The 17,807-nt window shown below is 39.7% G+C and overlaps 1 pseudogene; it reads right to left on the bottom strand.

Moving 5' to 3' along the window:
* LOC134448049 (uncharacterized) overlaps nt 1-17,805 on the bottom strand; it is a 34,215-nt pseudogene extending 16,410 nt beyond the window's left edge.
* Nucleotides 17,806-17,807: the final 2 nt, after the last annotated feature.

Raw genomic sequence — 17,807 nt, 5'->3', positions numbered from 1 at the left:
GAAAGCTCCAGTAGGACTGCACAAGTCTTGTTGCACACGTTAACTATGATAATAAGGCTGCAATGGATAAATCATGAGTAAGCGGTTAGGGCATCAGACTTGTAGCCCAAAGGTTACCGGTTCGACTCCCGACCCGCCAGGTTGGTGGGGGGAGTAATTAACCAGTGCTCTCCCCATACTCCTCCATGACTGAGGTACCCTGAGCATGGTACCGTCCCACCGCACTGCTCCCTTGGGGCGCCATTGGGGGCTGCCCCCTTGCACGGGTGAGGCATAAATTGCAATTTCGTTGTGTGCAGTGAACACTTGTGTGCTGTGGAGTTCTGGGTCACAATGACAATGGGAGTTGGAGTTTCCCAGGTGGGCAATACCACCCGGACCAAACCTTCTCTAATATTAAACCAAAGAGGGTATATTAATAAAGAGGATTCAAACCCCAGCCACCCGATGCAAAAGAGTGTGGTCAAGTTGGGTCTCCTAAGGGGGCGTTGTCCCCTCCTTCTTCTTCACTTTTTGAAGTGTTTGCACAAGAAGTGCGCTACCGCCATCTACAGCACTAAGGGGACTCCTATTTATTCTCAACCTCAGGACTCAGAAGGTGTCCTAACCCAAGGTCTCCTAAAGGGGCGTTCACCCGACATCACATGGATACCGGAAAATAACTAGAATTACGTAACTCTGTCTATAAGATCTCTGATTAACCCTTTAAGACGCGGCTTAATACATTTGTTGTTACCAGTATGATAATGACCAAGTCATGGTGCATTTCTAAAGGGCCTGTGTTGTGTCATAGTATTGTAGTGCTATGGTAGTTACATTTCAATGACTATTACAGCGTGCCACTGGAGGTACGGCGCGCATTAAGGGGCTACAAGTTCTCTGTTGACGTCAGCAATGGAAATCAACTTCTCACAGCAGAGGTTAATAATTCCTTTCTGATTCTAAGCATCTGTTAAAAGATGACTAAAAATAACAAGGAATCAGATATTTGCCAAATGGTACATATATGGACATTAATAAATGATTACCAAAAATCTTCCGGCAACTCAAGCTGTCATTGTCATCACAAATGATTGATTAATTAACCCTAAAACTGTGGATCCCAGTCATAGGGGACATTCCCAGGATAACATTTTAAATACACAGCATTTAAGCATTAACCAGAAGCTCTGACGTGTTACATTGTAGTCGAGCAGGACAGCAGGCAATCGAGCAGAACCAGTTCTGGTGGCGGGGGAAAATGTGCAAAGTTCATCTTCTGGTTCCAATGATCTAACAGTGGCGTCTATGTTTTGAGGTTTGATTTCCAACGGGAATTTTCTGGTGCAGTCCCCTAATGAATCATGAACACCGTCAGGATTTTCAGGTGAGCGGAAACCCAAATGATGGCATGTCAGCCTCCGAAGCTGAAAATAGGGGCTCACGAGGGTGCAGGCCTCACCGGGAAATGCCTGGTATGCCAGATGGCCAGTCCAGCCCTGGCTCTATACCATTACACCACAGCTGCCAAAATGTTAGAATGTTTTTGTAAATTGTATTTGTTGAGCTAAATGAGTTAGAAGAGAATCATATTTTTGTTCTAAGTGCCCATTGCATTGTCTTGATACACTGCTTATCTTTCCCATCACACACACACACACATACACACAGACACACACAATTATCACAGATACACACCTTCAATATGTTGAACAGGTGCAGTATTTCTGCATTAGTTTGTTAATGCAGGTCTGATTTAAAAAAAAAAAAAAGGTTCTTGCAAGCTCACACTGTCTGTTCTTTTCATAGGAAAATATTCGGCAAGCCATATACCTCACCTTTTAGTGTCCGGAGGCTTCCTGGATAAACTCATGTCAGATGCCGTGTTTCTCTGCCCATACTCACTCCACTCAGAGTGACTCCTTGCAGTCACATGTTAGTATGTGCTTACAACATTTCCCTGTATATCTGGAAGTGAGAGAGCAGTAAATTATGATTTTTACATATAGGCCAATGATAAAGTTACTTGGTATGTAGGTACCCAACAGGAACTAATAGAGATTTGTGGGGTTAGTTTAAAAGCTATTACTACAGGTCTGGTGTAAAGAGACCAAATTTCCCCTTGTCCTCTTCAGGATATTTCTAGTTAATAATGTACTAAATACTTCAGACAGAACATTCCAGCCACCCTGTATCACTTCTTATACTTTCAGGCATGTGTTAATTGTCCTTTTTCCCTTAAACACAAAAAAATGAAACCCTTCCCTGGTTAAACAATTACATACTAGCTGGCAACATGTTTCAAAGGTGTATTTTTTGTCAGGGTGTTAATGCATTGTTTATCACAAATCAAGTTTTTCCATATCAATTTTGTCTTTAAATTATATCTTCTAATTTATTTATTTTTAACTTGTAATGTAAGTGAAAAGGGCTATAAGGTGAAGACAAGTGAAAATGGTCATGGACATTATATCCCGATAAATGTAGAGCTAGACTAAGTTAATTAGGAAGCTGGTTGATTCTACCATGCTAGATTAACACAGGTTGAAAGAAGATGAAGATGTACTCACCATTATATTCGGGTGTCATAATGCCATCTTTCAGCAATATCTATGCAGATGGTGGTCAACTATTGCTAACTACAGTACACAGACTAGAATGCTTCTATAGCTTACACACAGTCATGAATCTATCAATGTGATACCAGAATTTTCCGAGTTGAGATAAAGGCAGGTCAGTGTCTCAGTTTTGTGAGGGGGGCTAATACGGGAGAGTACAAAAAAGCGAACTTGTAGAGAGGAGGTGTCTAAGGTAAATTGTAATCAAGTGCAGTGACGCAAAAAAGGCTCATTCTTTAGTTAACCCATTCAACCTTTTTTATTTGACCCAACCCATAGTGTTGGCAGACAGAAAGGTTTAGAAGAATATTGTGAGAATGTGCAAAGCAAAGCTATGACACTGAATGCCTTGATGAATATACAGTACAAGGCAGATTCCCAAAAAGTTAAAACACTTTTGTATTGTGAATAAAACTAAATGCTGTTATTTCAAAGCATTCACTCCATACATAAGATGGAGAAATGTGCAAAGATAAAACCTCAACTCATAAAACTAAAATATAATTAGAAAAAGTATAATTTTGAGGGGAAGCGTGTGATCATTACAAATTTCATACATGTACTGACTACGTTGTGATGGGGGCAATAACATTTTGTTAAAGTTAAAGAGTAAAGGTAAGACAAAAGAGGGCACTTAAAGGATTGACTTGGCCATTTCCGCCTTGCTGCAGTGGTCTGTCAAATATGTACATTGTACTGTAAGTATGTAATAGTACAGTTTGTAATAGTAGTATGTGTTGTCATATGAAGATACAATCTAAAAGCCTCATTACATTTATTGTGAGATATGCAAAGCAAGAAAACTACAACATCAGCCTTCTCACCTCAAGTTTATTCAGTTTATTTTCTGCCTAAATCATGACACACTGGGATTTTTGTGCAAATAAAATAAAACGGGTAATATGTACACAATTCTAGACACATTACTCAAAAGCAAAGAAAAAATGGCATAACGAGTATGAGATACATGTGAAAAATGGCATAACGAGTATGACATACATGTGAACCTGTTCCAGGCATAGCAATATACAAGAAATGCTTCATCAGCATGGTCAGTAGAGTATCTAATCCATTTGTGTTCATCTTCTCAGGGCTCGGATTACTTTTTTCTGCTTTTTAAAACAGCTCTTTGAACCAGGATCCAATCTGCATGTTGAAAACAAAAAAAGTAACTTAAGCAAATCATTTAATGAAAACCATATCACACAAATACTCTTTCCTCTGTGGGACTGCTCTTAGACATCATTACATACGAATTTACTATTTGACCAAGGAGCCCATTTACTTGAATGAGATGGAACAAAACTAAATTAAAACACTAAGAATGCTTTGTTTACCACTAAACTGCACCCCTCAATGATATAGATGGATGGATGAAATGTTAATCTCAGGGCCAATGAGAAGTTTCCTCAAGATTGTGAGTTTTGCTAGACTTTACACCTGCCACCAAGTAATCTGTCACCATAGTGTTGTTGTTTTTTATTCCACATTTTCCAAGTATGAAGTTACTTACAGTAGCTTATGAAGATTGCAGTCTTTCAGAAGGGAAGAGATCAACTTCACTTCAGATTCTCTTAGAGAATTCTGTCTCAGGTCCAGTTCCTTTAGCGCAGTGGGGCAAGAGGACAGAGCCAATGCCAAAGCAACACCACCCTCACTTCTGATACCACATGACTTCAGCCTGCGGAGAGACAGTAGGACACTCAGTCACATTCCCATATTTCACAGCTTACCAAATGACTTGAGTACACATGCTGAGACAATGAACCAATACCAATGAACACACTCAGACCCACAAGCCTTACTTCAAAGACTGTTTACTTACAGTAGTCTCTGTATCTTACAGCCTGCTTTACTGAACAGAGCGGAAATCAGCTTTACCCCTGCGTCTCCTACTTCATTCCTGCTCAAATCCAGCTCCACCAGATGTGTGGGGTTTGATGTCAGAGCTGAAGTTAGGTCAACACAGCCTTCTTTTGTAAGGCCATTGTTACTAAGCCTTCAGACAGGGAGGAGAGAGAAAACCAGAAAGACTGTGACTGACAATGTAATGCCAGCCGAAGTGTCATCCCCAAAGTTCAGAAAGTAAAACCCTGCCACAATTTCTGAGAACTCTGAGCAGCGGTCTTTAGTGTTGATATACAAGCACTTGTAAATCAGATGTTTTAGTGCTGCCTGCATCGATTTGGTGGTAGTTTTTACTTGAGGAAAATGTACAGTATCCAATGTTCCCTCAATTTTTTTCGGTTCCTGAGCAAATGCTCTATATCACTGAGCAGAGCCAATGACCTCAGTGAGCAGGTCGACCCCCCCACCACCCCCTCCATTTTAGGGGTAACATTGATGCTTAATATGAATTGAATTGCATAGTGAATATTACAAAATCCTTTAAGTAATGTTTCCAATTCAGACCTTGATTATTACTTAATCATCAACCCACCACCATCAGTAGCCTACATTTGTAAGATGTTGGAAAGAAAGTATCTTTACAGCAGACCAATATCCCAGAATATTGAATTTATGTTGAAAAGGATGAATAATTTAATTTGGATTTAAATGTTTTAGGCCTATAATAGGCTAGGCCTATGTAACAAATTTAAAAGACTAAAATAGTGTGCTTAAATTAGGCCTACATCAAATAAAAGTGCACTGTCAATTTAAGAGCTCATGGAAATTTCAGACCTTGGGAAGTAAACATTTTTCTTACCGGACAGTCTGACTGACCTTCTGGCTAACTGGGTTTTATGGACCTTCTTACCAGTAGGCTAGGCTAGTAGTTCGTTTAGGCGTATTCATTAGTTTATATGTTTTCAATACATTTCCACTGCGTGGACAAATGCTCAACACCATTTCATCAACACCATTTTGAGTAATTTAAACCAATTGGAGTTGGAGCAACTCTTTGGCAGAAAGCAGCACGCACTTCCAATGATGCCAATAGCGCGAGAGATGTTGCCACTCGCAAAGCTATGACAGGCATCCATTAAAATCGGTCCAGACGCTCGAGACCGTTATCAACATTCATATTAGATTCACGATCGAGCTCTATGCGAGCTAGGAGTAAGAACTTGTCTTCTATCCAGATATGAATTTAGGCTTTTTGTGTACTTAACACAACCAAACGCCGTAGATTAGGCTGCGAGTGACAGCTGTTACAACGTTGTCTGGTCACTGTTTTAAAGATTCTACTGACAGCATTCGAAGCGCGGCGGATCCGTGCTCTGTCTGATCGCTATTAAAAAACCATCTGGAGGCGCAATGCTGATTGTAAGCAGAATACCGCGTCTAATGTGATCGCTTAAACTGCTGTAAGATTTGCCGCCTTGTTTTACCTGCGCTGCATGGATTTGCTCTGCGCGGAGAACGTGAGAGTCGCGCAGCTTAGAGGGAACATTGGACAGTATACTTCATTGGTCACTCATTATCATTTTACTTACAGCAGTCTCTGAAGTTTACACTCAGCATCACTGAGTAAAGCTGAAATCTGTTTCACTCCAGAGTCTCCAAGTGCATTACAGCTCAAATCCAGCACTGTTAGTTGTGAGTGGCTTGATGTCAGAGCTGAGGTCAGAGCAGTACAACCATCTTTTGTTATCCCGTTATTACTTAATCTGCAGAGAGACAACAACAAACGGATCAATATACAGTACATTTAAAAACCAAGTGTGGTCCTACCGTGTCTTAACGGTAGGTCACTCGTCTGCTATGCGGCCGACCTGGGTTCGGTTCCGGCCCGGGTCCTGAACGTGTTAATAAATGCAATGTTTTAAGTGCAACAGTTTGTGAGTTATTCAGAAGAACCATGTACAGTGCATGAGAAATTGTAAAAACTCAACCATACACTTAAAGTAAATTAACTTAGGTTGTACATGCATAATACTATTCAACTGCGGTCCTTTGTAAATGTACAGAAGACTGACAATTACGAACGCTCCACGCGCCTTGTATCATCAGTTTTGCTTGTCAATGGTGTTATATCAGCTATAAACAGGGGTGCACATAACTTTTTTAGGGTGTTACTCATATGCGCACCAGCAAATATGTTTTGGTACGCACATCCGAGGTTTAAAAAAAAAAAAAAGTCCACTGTCCGCAGTGTCGGAGGAGGATAAAACATGATCACCACGAATGTTGACACATGTTGTTTGAAGGCTAATGCAACTGGTGCAAGCAAGGTAGCCTAATCAAAACATGTGTTAGTTTGGTATTCTTTAAATCTTAATTAGCCTACAAATGGTCAACATGTCATCTTCAAGTTAAGTGATTATTGTCTGGATTTCATCTGTTTTTGCCGATTTCGCCGTCATGCCTGCTAACTGATGCACAGACGGGGAATAAACTTGTATGCGGTGTCCGGTTTGGGATATGGTGGGAGGGAGCTGACGAAATTAAGAAATGGAGCTGGCCGGGAATTGCGTGCATTTAAGATGCCACGCGCATGCATGCATGCTTTCAGTTTTTAACTTCTATGCATCGGAGAGTTGCCAATGAGAATGACAGGGGTGAGCGTCCATTTTCCAGAGTTAACAGAAACAAACGGCACAATTTCATAATGATGGGAGGAGAGAGCCTCAGCAGCTCAACTCGGTCGCGCTCGCGCTGACTGTCGTTATATTTACAGTTGGTATGCGAGTGAAATGTCTATTTTTAAGCATTTATGAGAAAACAGGACACATTGCGTCCCTTACCTGTTCAACACGGAACGCACGATTTAACTGTCACATACCACATACGGAACGATTCCACATTTCAACGGACTGGCACTACATTTCTGTCTGCTCATCATTAGCCTCAAGCCACGGCACTTGGAGCCATTTCTCTGAAAGTTTTTTTTTCAATCTCACTCAATTTTCTTTGTTGTTGGCGAAACTCCAAAGAAACTGATTAGGCTACTGTTGTCTGTTTCTTTTTGGATATGTTGACCATTCACCAACATCAACAGTAGGCCTATCGTGAAATCTTTCAAGAGGGATAGTCAGTACGCAAGTGCGCTGTAGTGACCGAGGTGGCAGTACGCATTGCTAATTTTTGGTGCGCATGCGCACCTGCGTACCAGTTATGTGCACCCCTGGCTATAAACACACAAATAAAATACATAGTATACTACATATGTGTACTTACACCAGGCTCTGTAATGTGCAGTCAGGATTCCTGAGGATGAAAGAGATCTGGTTCACTCCCGAGTCTCCTAGTTTATTTCCACTCAGTTCCAGATTTTGCAGGTGTGAGGGCTCTGATGTTAGAGCAGACACCAAAGCAGCACAGCCCTCCATGGTTATTGAAATGTTGTTAAGCCTGTGAAGGCAGATATAATTGAGTAGGACAAACACACACACACATACATAATATATATGCACACACAGTATTGTAAGAATGTCTGGTAAAGATTTGACTGGAGTCAAATCGGAGTGTTGATCAAAGAAATGAAACCACTAACCTAAGCGTCCTAAATCTGCTGTGTGAATCAGTCAGTAGAGTACAGAAGTTCTTAAATACCGAATCTTCTGGTGTCCACATGTTCAGGTCCAGCTCTGTTGAGAATAAGGGGTTTCTTCCGATAACTGAACTCAGACACAAACAGGCTTCTTCTGCTGCATCACTTTCCAACAGTCTGCAAAAAGATATTCACAGCAGGGAAAGAATGGTATTACATTCACAAGTCATGGTTTCCCATCACATTTCATTCTGAAAAGGTAATTTGATTAGAAGACATAAAGAATAAAAATAAATACATACAGTTCTCAGAATTAACGAGCACACCCCTTTTAAAAACAATATTTCAAAGGTGCACCGAAAATTCGGTCGTGGAAAAAATTTGTCCGAAAACGCAAAAAAAAGACTCTTTTGGTTTTCTGCCGATACTCAATTGAGTGGCCGAATTGGAGGCCGAATAGAAAATGAATTGAAAATGGGCGTTAATGAAACTAATTTCAGTTCTACTCTAACATTTGAAGACTTCAAATACAAATTTCTTTTCTTTCAAAAACATGTCAAAACATTTATTGTAAACCGTAGATTTAACCAATATTTAAAAATAGTGAAAAACTTTTGATAACTTTTGATTGAATTGTAATATTCGGTTTCGGTTTCGGTATTCGGCCAAGTGATTAATTATTATTCGGTTTCGTTTTCGGGCCCAAATTTTCATTTCGGTGCACCTCTACAATATTTCAATAAGCACACATTATTTCCAAAACATGCATAGAGTAAACTTAATACAAAATCTGTTAAACTCACAACAGAAAAGTAAGGTTAATAATATAACTTAAATGAAATGTTGTTCCATTTTTGTGAAATTATGATGGCGCAAAAGTGAGTACAACACCCCTATGTTAAACTCCCATGAAGAGGATCATGATCTATAGTAGAGAGTAGAGTAGAGTATAATTTATTAATCCCGAGGGAAATTAACGTGTCCAGTAGCATACATACATAAGCACAGAAGAAGACACAAAGACATTACACACAACATTGCACATATATTCACCAAACATATATTCATATATTCACATATATTCACTAATATTCACAAACTCTGCCTCCGTAGTTACTGTAAATGGTGACAGGCATGTTTCTTTTTGGTGAAATACAGCTTCCCAATGTTGACAGAATTCATGCAACCCCAAACCAAATACTGATTTTTCTTACCGCAGTCTCTTAAGTTTACAGTCAGGATGATCAAGAATTTCAATGAGAAGCCTCACTCCTGAGTCTCCAGGGTCATTTCCTCTCAGGTTCAACTCCTCTAGGTGTGAAGGGTTTGATTTAAGAGCTGACGCCAGAGCAGCATATCCTTCCCCTGTTGCACCAACATTTGGCAGTCTGAGAGAAAAGATGAAGTCAAAATATATTGAAAGGTTCAGTAATCTGACTAATTTTAGACTAAAAATATTGAGTATTTATTGTAATTCCATTGGCAAAAAAACAATGATCTTACAGCAGTCTCTGTAGTTTACAGTTAGGATTCCTGAGGAGTGCTGAAATCTGTTTCAACCCTGCATCTCCTAGTGCATTGTCACTCAGATCAAGCTCTATAAAATGTGACAGGTTTGATCTCAGAGCTGACATTAGAGCTGCACAGCCCTCTTCTGTAATACTGTTACCAGGTAACCTATGGGCACACAAATGAAAAAAATGCTGACACTCATACTGTAGCAATGAAATTAGTATTTACAGTGAGGAGAATAAGTATTTGATCCCTTGCTGATTTTGTTGGTTTGCCCACTAATAAAGACATGATCATTCTAAAATATTAATGATAAAATGTATTCTAATATGGAGAGACAGAATATCAAAAAGAAAATCCAGAAAATAGCTTTGAAGAATATATTTTAATTGATTTGTATTCCATTGAGGAAAATAAGTATTTGACCCCTCTAGTCAAAGAAGACAAAATACTTGGTGGCAAAGCCCTTGTTTTCTCGTACAGAGGTCAGATGTTTCTTTCAGTTAATGACAATGTTTGTGGATATATTAGAAAGGATTTTTGTCCACTTTTCTTTGCAGATCATCTCTAAATCATTTAAGTCGCATGACTGTAGCTTGGCAAATGGGAGCTTCTGTTCCCTTCACAGGATTATTATAGGGTTAATGTTTGGAAACTGTCTAGGCCACTTCATGACCTTAATGTGCTTCTGCTTGAGCTACTCCTTCGTTGCTTGGGCTGTATGCTATGGATTATTATCATTTTGGGAGGCCAATCCATGATCCACCTTCAGTCTAGTGGTGGTAGGAAAGAGGTTGGCATGCAGCATTGTACGTTTACATGTCTCCCTCCATCCATTTCTTGACGATGTGAAGTTGTCCTGTGTCTTGGCCAGACAAACAACCTCAAAACATAATGTTACCACTTTCATGTATGATGTTGGAGAAGGTGTTGTTCTTGGGATCATAGGCAGCATTTCTCTTCCTCCAAACACAATGAGTTGTGTTAATGCCAAACAGTTTGATTTTGGTGTCATCTGATTCCAGCACCTCCCAATCATATCCTAATCCAGTTTGATGTTCATTGGCAAACCTCAGGTGAGCCTGAACAGGTTCCTTCTGAAGCAGGGGTACCATACATGCAGTGCAGGATTTTAATTCGCTGTGGTATTAAGTGTTTCCAATAGTTTTCTTAGTGATTGAGGTCCCAGCTGCCTTGAGATCATTTCCTCGCTCCTCTCATACAGTATTAAAGGGGCTTTATCTCTTTTTTCTGGTTATTAAATTCCCACAAGGTCAAATCTTGTATGGAACCACAGACAGGCCTGAGATTGACGATTGATGATCATTTTGTATGTCCTAAAATTGTGGAGAAATGCACCAACAGTTTGCTCCTTAATATCCAGGAGCCCATTTCAGCCTTTTTGGGTTCTAAAATCTTGTCCCTGACATCCTTTGACAGCTTTTTGGTCTGTCCCATGTTGGCGAGTTTAGTTTGATTGATTGACTGATTCTATGGACTGATTCTGCAGATTCAATGCGTCTTCTGTGCAGGTTACTATTAACAGGTGTGTTCAATTCAGATAACAAGTTGATTGGAAGTGCCATTTGATCTGCGGGATCAGAACTCTTAATGGTTGGCAGGGGATCAAATACTTATTTCCCTCAATGAAATATAAATCAATTAATATATATTCTTTAGAGTTAATTTCTGGATTTTCTTTTTGATATTCTGTCTCTCCATATTAGAATACATATTATCATTAACATTAAAGACTGATCATGTCTTTATTAGTGGGCAAACCAACAAAATCAGCAAGGGATCAAATACTTATTCTCCTCACTGTATACAGTATTTTACTCAAAGTGTCTCACAATGAAGACTTTAAATAAATATATATGAACAGCAATAAACAGCAAAGTTAAGTGTCTTGTGCACTGGTATTATGCTGTAATATAATCTTCTATACTGTATATCTGCTTAAATATAAATATAAAGTTAACTTTAATATAATTTGTATGCATTGTTCCTTTCAAGTGAAGGCATGAATTGCATAATGAATTGACAATAAAGTTCAGTGTGACTTTGACTGAGTTATATATTACAAAAGTCAATTGCCACCATAGCCTTCATTCTGTATTTGTTAAGTACAAATATTATAGTCACTAACAAAATCATGTTTTGTATTCTTACCTAAGTTTGATCATTGTGAACTGTGTATCGGCCAGGAAAGAACAGATCTGTTTCACTCCTGAGTCTCCTAGTATCTCTTCACTCAGATCCAGCTCTGTGCTGAGTAAGGGGTTTCTACCCAGAACTGTTGTCAGATATTCACAGCCTTCATCTGCAGCATTACTCTTCAACAACCTGCAGAGAATTAAGACTATTAATTGGCTGATTTGGTGTCCTCATTAACACATCACACAACCAATATTTTAATTGTTGACCAAAGTTTGCAGAAGAAATTTGAAGAGGTGATATACTCATATGTTTCTACAATAACCCATATTGATAAGTTATTCTCATGATAGAATCATTATCCTTACTTTTCAATAAACATAGTTATAAACAGCAGTATGCCATTTTTATTACCTTAGTCTCTTCAGTTTACAGTCGGGTTCATGGAGAAAATGAATGAGAGGCCTCACGCCTGTGTCTCCAGGGTCATTTCCTCTCAGGTTGAGCTCCTCCAGGTGTGTGGGGTTTGATTTAAGAGCTGTGGCCAAAGCAGCATATCCATCTGCTGTGACACCACAGTGTGAAAGTCTGACAAATGTTGAGAGAAAGGCAAGAAAATGAAAACGATATGTTTCATTTTTTTTAATTGAATCTAACATTAAAGCAACACAAAGACATTTTGCTCATGTTCACCCTTAGGAGTTGAATTCTCTCTCATTCAAACTGCAAAGAGAATGCCTGAATGTCAAAAATTACCTAGCGTAGTTATAGCACAGTGATGCAAAACAATCTCAGAATTGTATTTCACCCAGTTACAAGTTGATTAAAGTTGCTTTATTGGTAAAAGTAAAATTCTGACAACCCTAAACTAATTAATATTTTGGTGAAATTTGAGCAAAATAAAAATGAATAATCCTTTATATGCAATATCTTAATTCATCTTTATTTCAAATGAATAAAAATCCAATAATTTTCTTAACCTAAGACTTCAAACTGTCACAACATTTGACCTGTACTTAAAATAACAGAGACCTATGATGCCTGATTCTAATACGACAATGTCCAAAAATGTGCACAGTAAAACATCTCTATCTCTATCACTAACTTAGGCATGCATAAAGGAAATAGAACACTCACTCTAGCTTATGGATTTTGCATTCTGTATTGCTAAGTAGAGCAGCGATCCGTTTCACTCCTGAGTCTCCAAGTCTATTGTCACTTAGATTCAGCTCTCTCAGATGTGAGGGGTTTGATTTAATAGCCGATGTCAGAATGGCACAGGCCTTTTCTGATACCCGGATGTTATGAAGACTGCAGAAGGAGATGGCAGGTCATTAATTTATATTCGATTTTACCAGAATATTGGGTCAAAGACTGTATGGTACACAGTATGAACAAGGGACACTGAGCTAGATTTGGGTGAAAGATGAAGTACAATACACCACTCACTCCAGGCTCTGCAGTTTACAGTCTGGATTCTTCAGTAGAGCAGATATTTCTTTTGCACCTAGGTTGCCTAGTTCATTGCAACTCAGATCCAGGACTCTCAGGTGTGAGGGGTTTGACATTACAGCTGACGTCAGTGCAGCGCAGCCTTTATCTGTTATACTGATATTGTTAAGCCTGTGGACAGAGAGCAGTTATTAGTAAAATGCCCATTCTTTAACACCCCCTTCACACAAAAACCCTGGTTTACCTGGAGTACTTACAATAGCCTCTCTAGTTTAAAGTCGGTACATTTAAAACAAGCCGAGATCTGCTTTAATCCCGCGTCTTTAAGTCCATTTCCACTCAGATCAAGCTCTCTTAAATGAGAGGGATTTGATGTCAAAGCTGAAGTCAGATTATTACAGCCTTCTTCTGTTATCCTGCTGTTGTTAAGTCTGTAAGGGAGCACAAGGTTAATGAAAAATGACCACATTTACCTCTCACAGCTAAGATCAGCAAAAATATAGCTGTGATAGCAATCCTGCATGTGCTGTGCAAGATATTCAGTTAATCTTGATCAATAGAGTTGCAGGATGAAAATTACCAAAATTGTAAACTTTTAAAGTCTGTGCTAAATCTTATGTGTTCAGTTGGTATATCACATTCATTGGTTCTACCTACTTACATAAGTCTCTGTAGTTTACAGCCTTGACTGCTCAGAAGGGATGCCATGTGCTTCACTCCTGAGTCTGTAATTGTGTTCCCACCAATGTGCAAATCTACCAGGCGTGAGCTTGTTGATTTGAGAGCTGAAGCCAAGACAGCACAGCTCTCTCCTGTTATACCAGTGCCATTAACTCTGCAGAAGATCAGAAAGATCAGAAATGTAGGGAAATGTTAGAGGCCATATCGCAGGTTAACCACTACTTTGGATCAATGTGTGTACATACTGTATTCAATAAATGACCAACACGTACAAGCCCCTCCCAAAACGATGTTAAACAACTGTTTTTGTTGTTTGTTGTGGCAAATGTTGTTTTATACCATAACTTGGCGACTGCATCAACTGAGGCCTGGCAGAACGTTCTATTTTTTTTTACCTACAATTTTAGATAGACCTAGTTCTAGTAGCCTATTCTATAGAAAATAAAAACCAGAAATGGCTTCTAAATTTGGCGTGGTGACGATTACACATGACATGACGACCAACGGCCTGATAGTAGAAATGTAACGAACTCATCAATTTGCAATTGAGCCGTGCAGCTTTTGTGTCAATATAGTACCATGCCTACATGTCATGTTACCTTATGTTCTTACCTTTAAGGGACATAGTTATAATACACAGGTATTGGAAGGGTTGAAATGTCTTACCTGAGTGTCTCCAGTGCGCTCTTTGGGTTCTTTAGTCCTTCACATAGTGCTTGAAAACCAGTGTCTCCAATGAGGTTAAAACTGAGATCCAGGTTTTTCAGCTTTGATTCTTTGCTAAGAATACTTGCCAGCGGTGTACAAATCCTTTCAGTGAGCTCACAGCTGTCAAGACTGAAAAGATCAGCTAAGTCAAAATACTGTGATTGAAAATGACTACATAAATGTCTGTATGGTACTGGTGAGAATATGTCATTGTAATGCTCCTGAAACATGAGAGTACAGTGACCTCATACTTACAAAACTGTCTGAGATTCTTCAATCACTGGCTTCATCCTTAAGAAACCTTCTTCAGATCTCATGTACTTCTTCAAATCAAACACATCCAACTTCTGGTCTGATGTCAGCAGCACAAACACAAGGGCTGACCACTGACCGGGTGAGAGCTGGGCTTCAGAGAGGTTATCTGCACTCAGGTAGCTTTGGATCTCCTCCACTAAGGAGTGGTCATTAAGTTCGTTCAGACAGTGGAAGAGGTTGATTGCCCTTTCTGAAGAAGAATCCTCCCTGACCTTATCTTTAATGTAAGTGACTGTGTTGTCAGTGTTCATCTGACTTTTCCCTGTCTGTAATAGGCCATGCAGGAGAGTCTGATTTGACTCCAGCGAGAGACCAAGTAGGAAGCGGAGGAAGAGGTCAAAGCGCCCATCTTCATACTCCAAAGCTTTGTCCACAGCACTTTTGTGTAAGATGTAATTCGAATCATTCACTGAAGCCTCAAGCTGTCCAGATATGATGTCTTTCCCTTCAGCTGCCATCATCAGGAACACATACAAAGCTGCAAGATACTCCTGGATGCTCAAATGCACAAAGCAGAACACGGTTGCTTGAAAGATCCCTGATTCTTCTGGGTGCAAATGCCGGATTCCACTGCTGCCTCACTGACATCAATGCCACACTCTTTCAGGTCATCTTCGTAAAAGATCAGATTGCCTCTCTCCAACTGTTCGTAGGCCAACTTTCCAAGATCAAGCATGAGCTTGTGGTTCCATTGTGGCTCAAGGTCATAGGCATTGTCAAACTTCAGACTCTTCTGTTTGGCTTGGAATATGAGGAAGTATGTGTACATCTCTGTCAACGTTTTGGGGATTTTCTTGCCATCTGATAAGCCAAGAAGCACCTCAAGAACAGTTGCAGTAATCCAGCAGAACACTGGTATGTGACACATAATAAAAAGGCTCCTTGATGATTTAATATGAGAAATTACTGCTTTTGCAAGATACTCATCAACGATCTTCTTCCTGAAGTACTCCACCTTCTGGGTGTCACTGAATCCTTGGATTTCTGTGACAAGGTCCACACAATCAGGAGGAATTCGATTGACTGCTGCTGGCCGAGAGGTTATCCAAAGCAGAGCAGAAGGGAGCAAACTGCCTTTGATGAGGCTGGTCAGGAGTACATCTAGTGAAGTCACGCCAGTCACATCAGTCAAAACCTCATTTTTTTTAAAGTTTAGTTGGAGTCGACATTCATCCAGACCATCAAAGACAAACAAAAGCTTCGACTTCTCGTGCTTGCCAAAAGTCAACTGCCTCAACTCTGGAAAGAAGTGGTCAAGAAGACCCACCAAAGAGAACGTTTTGTCTCTGATAAGGTTAAGCTCCCGAAAGGGAAGTGGGAATATGAAGTGGATATCCTTGTTTTCTCTGCCCTCGATCCAGTCCATGATGTACTTCTGAAGGGAAATGGTTTTACCAATGCCAGCCACCCCCTTTGTGATAACTGTTCGAATTGGTTTCTCTTGACCAGGTAAAGATTTGAATATGTCATGGTATTTGACTGACTTTTCCAGTCCATTTGAATGTCTGAATCTGGACTCAATTTGCCTGACTTCATGCTCTTCATTGACTTTCCCACCCCCACCCTCTGTGATGTAGATTTCTGTGTAGATCCTTTCCAGCATGGCAGAGCTTCCTTGCTTGGGTATTCCCTCAAACACACTCTGATACTTGGTCTTCAGACTTCTTTTCAGATTAGCTTGACAAACAACCTGCACCTCATCTAGTTCACAAAAAATTAAACATAGTGATTATACAATTGCTGACATTAGGAAAGCACATCCCTTTTCCAAATTTAGCAACTGCACTTAATCCGGTAAAAGGAGACGTAAGTAATTCTTACTGTCTTTCAATTTGTCAGCAAGATCCCTCTGCTCCATCTTGCAAAGAAAGTGTATCGCTAAGTTGAGAGCTGCCTCTCTTGCATCAGCCTCATCCTCTGCTTTCGTTTCAAAGGTTTCTTTATATGTTGGACTCAGAATTTCATGAAATCTCTCCAGCTCCTCTTTTAGAAAGGCAAAGACGCTCTCCTCAAGTACCTAAGGGACAGAAAAAAACATTATCAACTGGGAAATGTATGGAAATTTGAAGTTGCAAGGGCTCAATGTTGATATGAAGCCATGGAGTACTAGTGTACTGTTGTTAACACTACATGAAGGAGCACCAAGCTCCCCACCCAAAATACTTTATACTGTATGCTATAGAAAGTGCATGCTGAAAGCTCTATGTAGTTGGTTGAAGACACATACCTGAAATACATAATTCAGAACCTGGTTGTCTTTCAGGGTACTTCTCCTTTTCTCCCTGAAAATAAAGCACATAAACATTATGACATTTTTATTGTATTTTCTCTGTTTTAATTGCGAAATGGCATTTGACATATTTGTCATTCGGCAATCAGAATTTGAGGAACTTTATCATGTAACCTGAGACGGTGGAAAGAGAACCTAGAAAATCTTTGATGTAGCTATTGGTTAAGTATTAGAAGTACCGTACAAGAAAGAGAGTGGCGCAGCAGTTAATGAACTGTACCTTTGCACAGTAGATGTTGGCCGTTCTCTTTGTCTGACCCTGGGTTGTCCATGATCATTTGATTGCTCACTCTTTGGGGACACACAGACGTGTGCAGGCCAACTTGGATTTTCCTCTATGATGCTAAAAGATTGTAAATGCATTCAATTAAAGCAACATGTTTTGAGCTTGCTAGATTTACACAACTGTTAAATGTGTTCAGTTCATGTACGATGACAGTGTGTTAATGACCAAAAAAGGGTCATCATAAAAACTATTGTTTGCTTTACTGCTTTTAAAATACCTATTATTCTGCCAATAATTGGGTGATGTGGATGATATTACCATACCTTTCATAAGAGGGCGGGTCTCCCTCTGTGTAGTTGGGTGTATCAAATGTATTTGATTTGCCACTTGTCATGGGCACACAGGTCCTTGTAGAAGATCCTGCTCTCTGCTCCA

Source organism: Engraulis encrasicolus, chromosome 4 (genome assembly GCF_034702125.1).
Source record: "Engraulis encrasicolus isolate BLACKSEA-1 chromosome 4, IST_EnEncr_1.0, whole genome shotgun sequence".
NCBI lineage: Eukaryota > Metazoa > Chordata > Actinopteri > Clupeiformes > Engraulidae > Engraulis > Engraulis encrasicolus.
The sequence above is the reverse complement of the archived record's forward strand: the minus strand, read 5'-3'. Positions and strand labels throughout refer to the sequence as shown.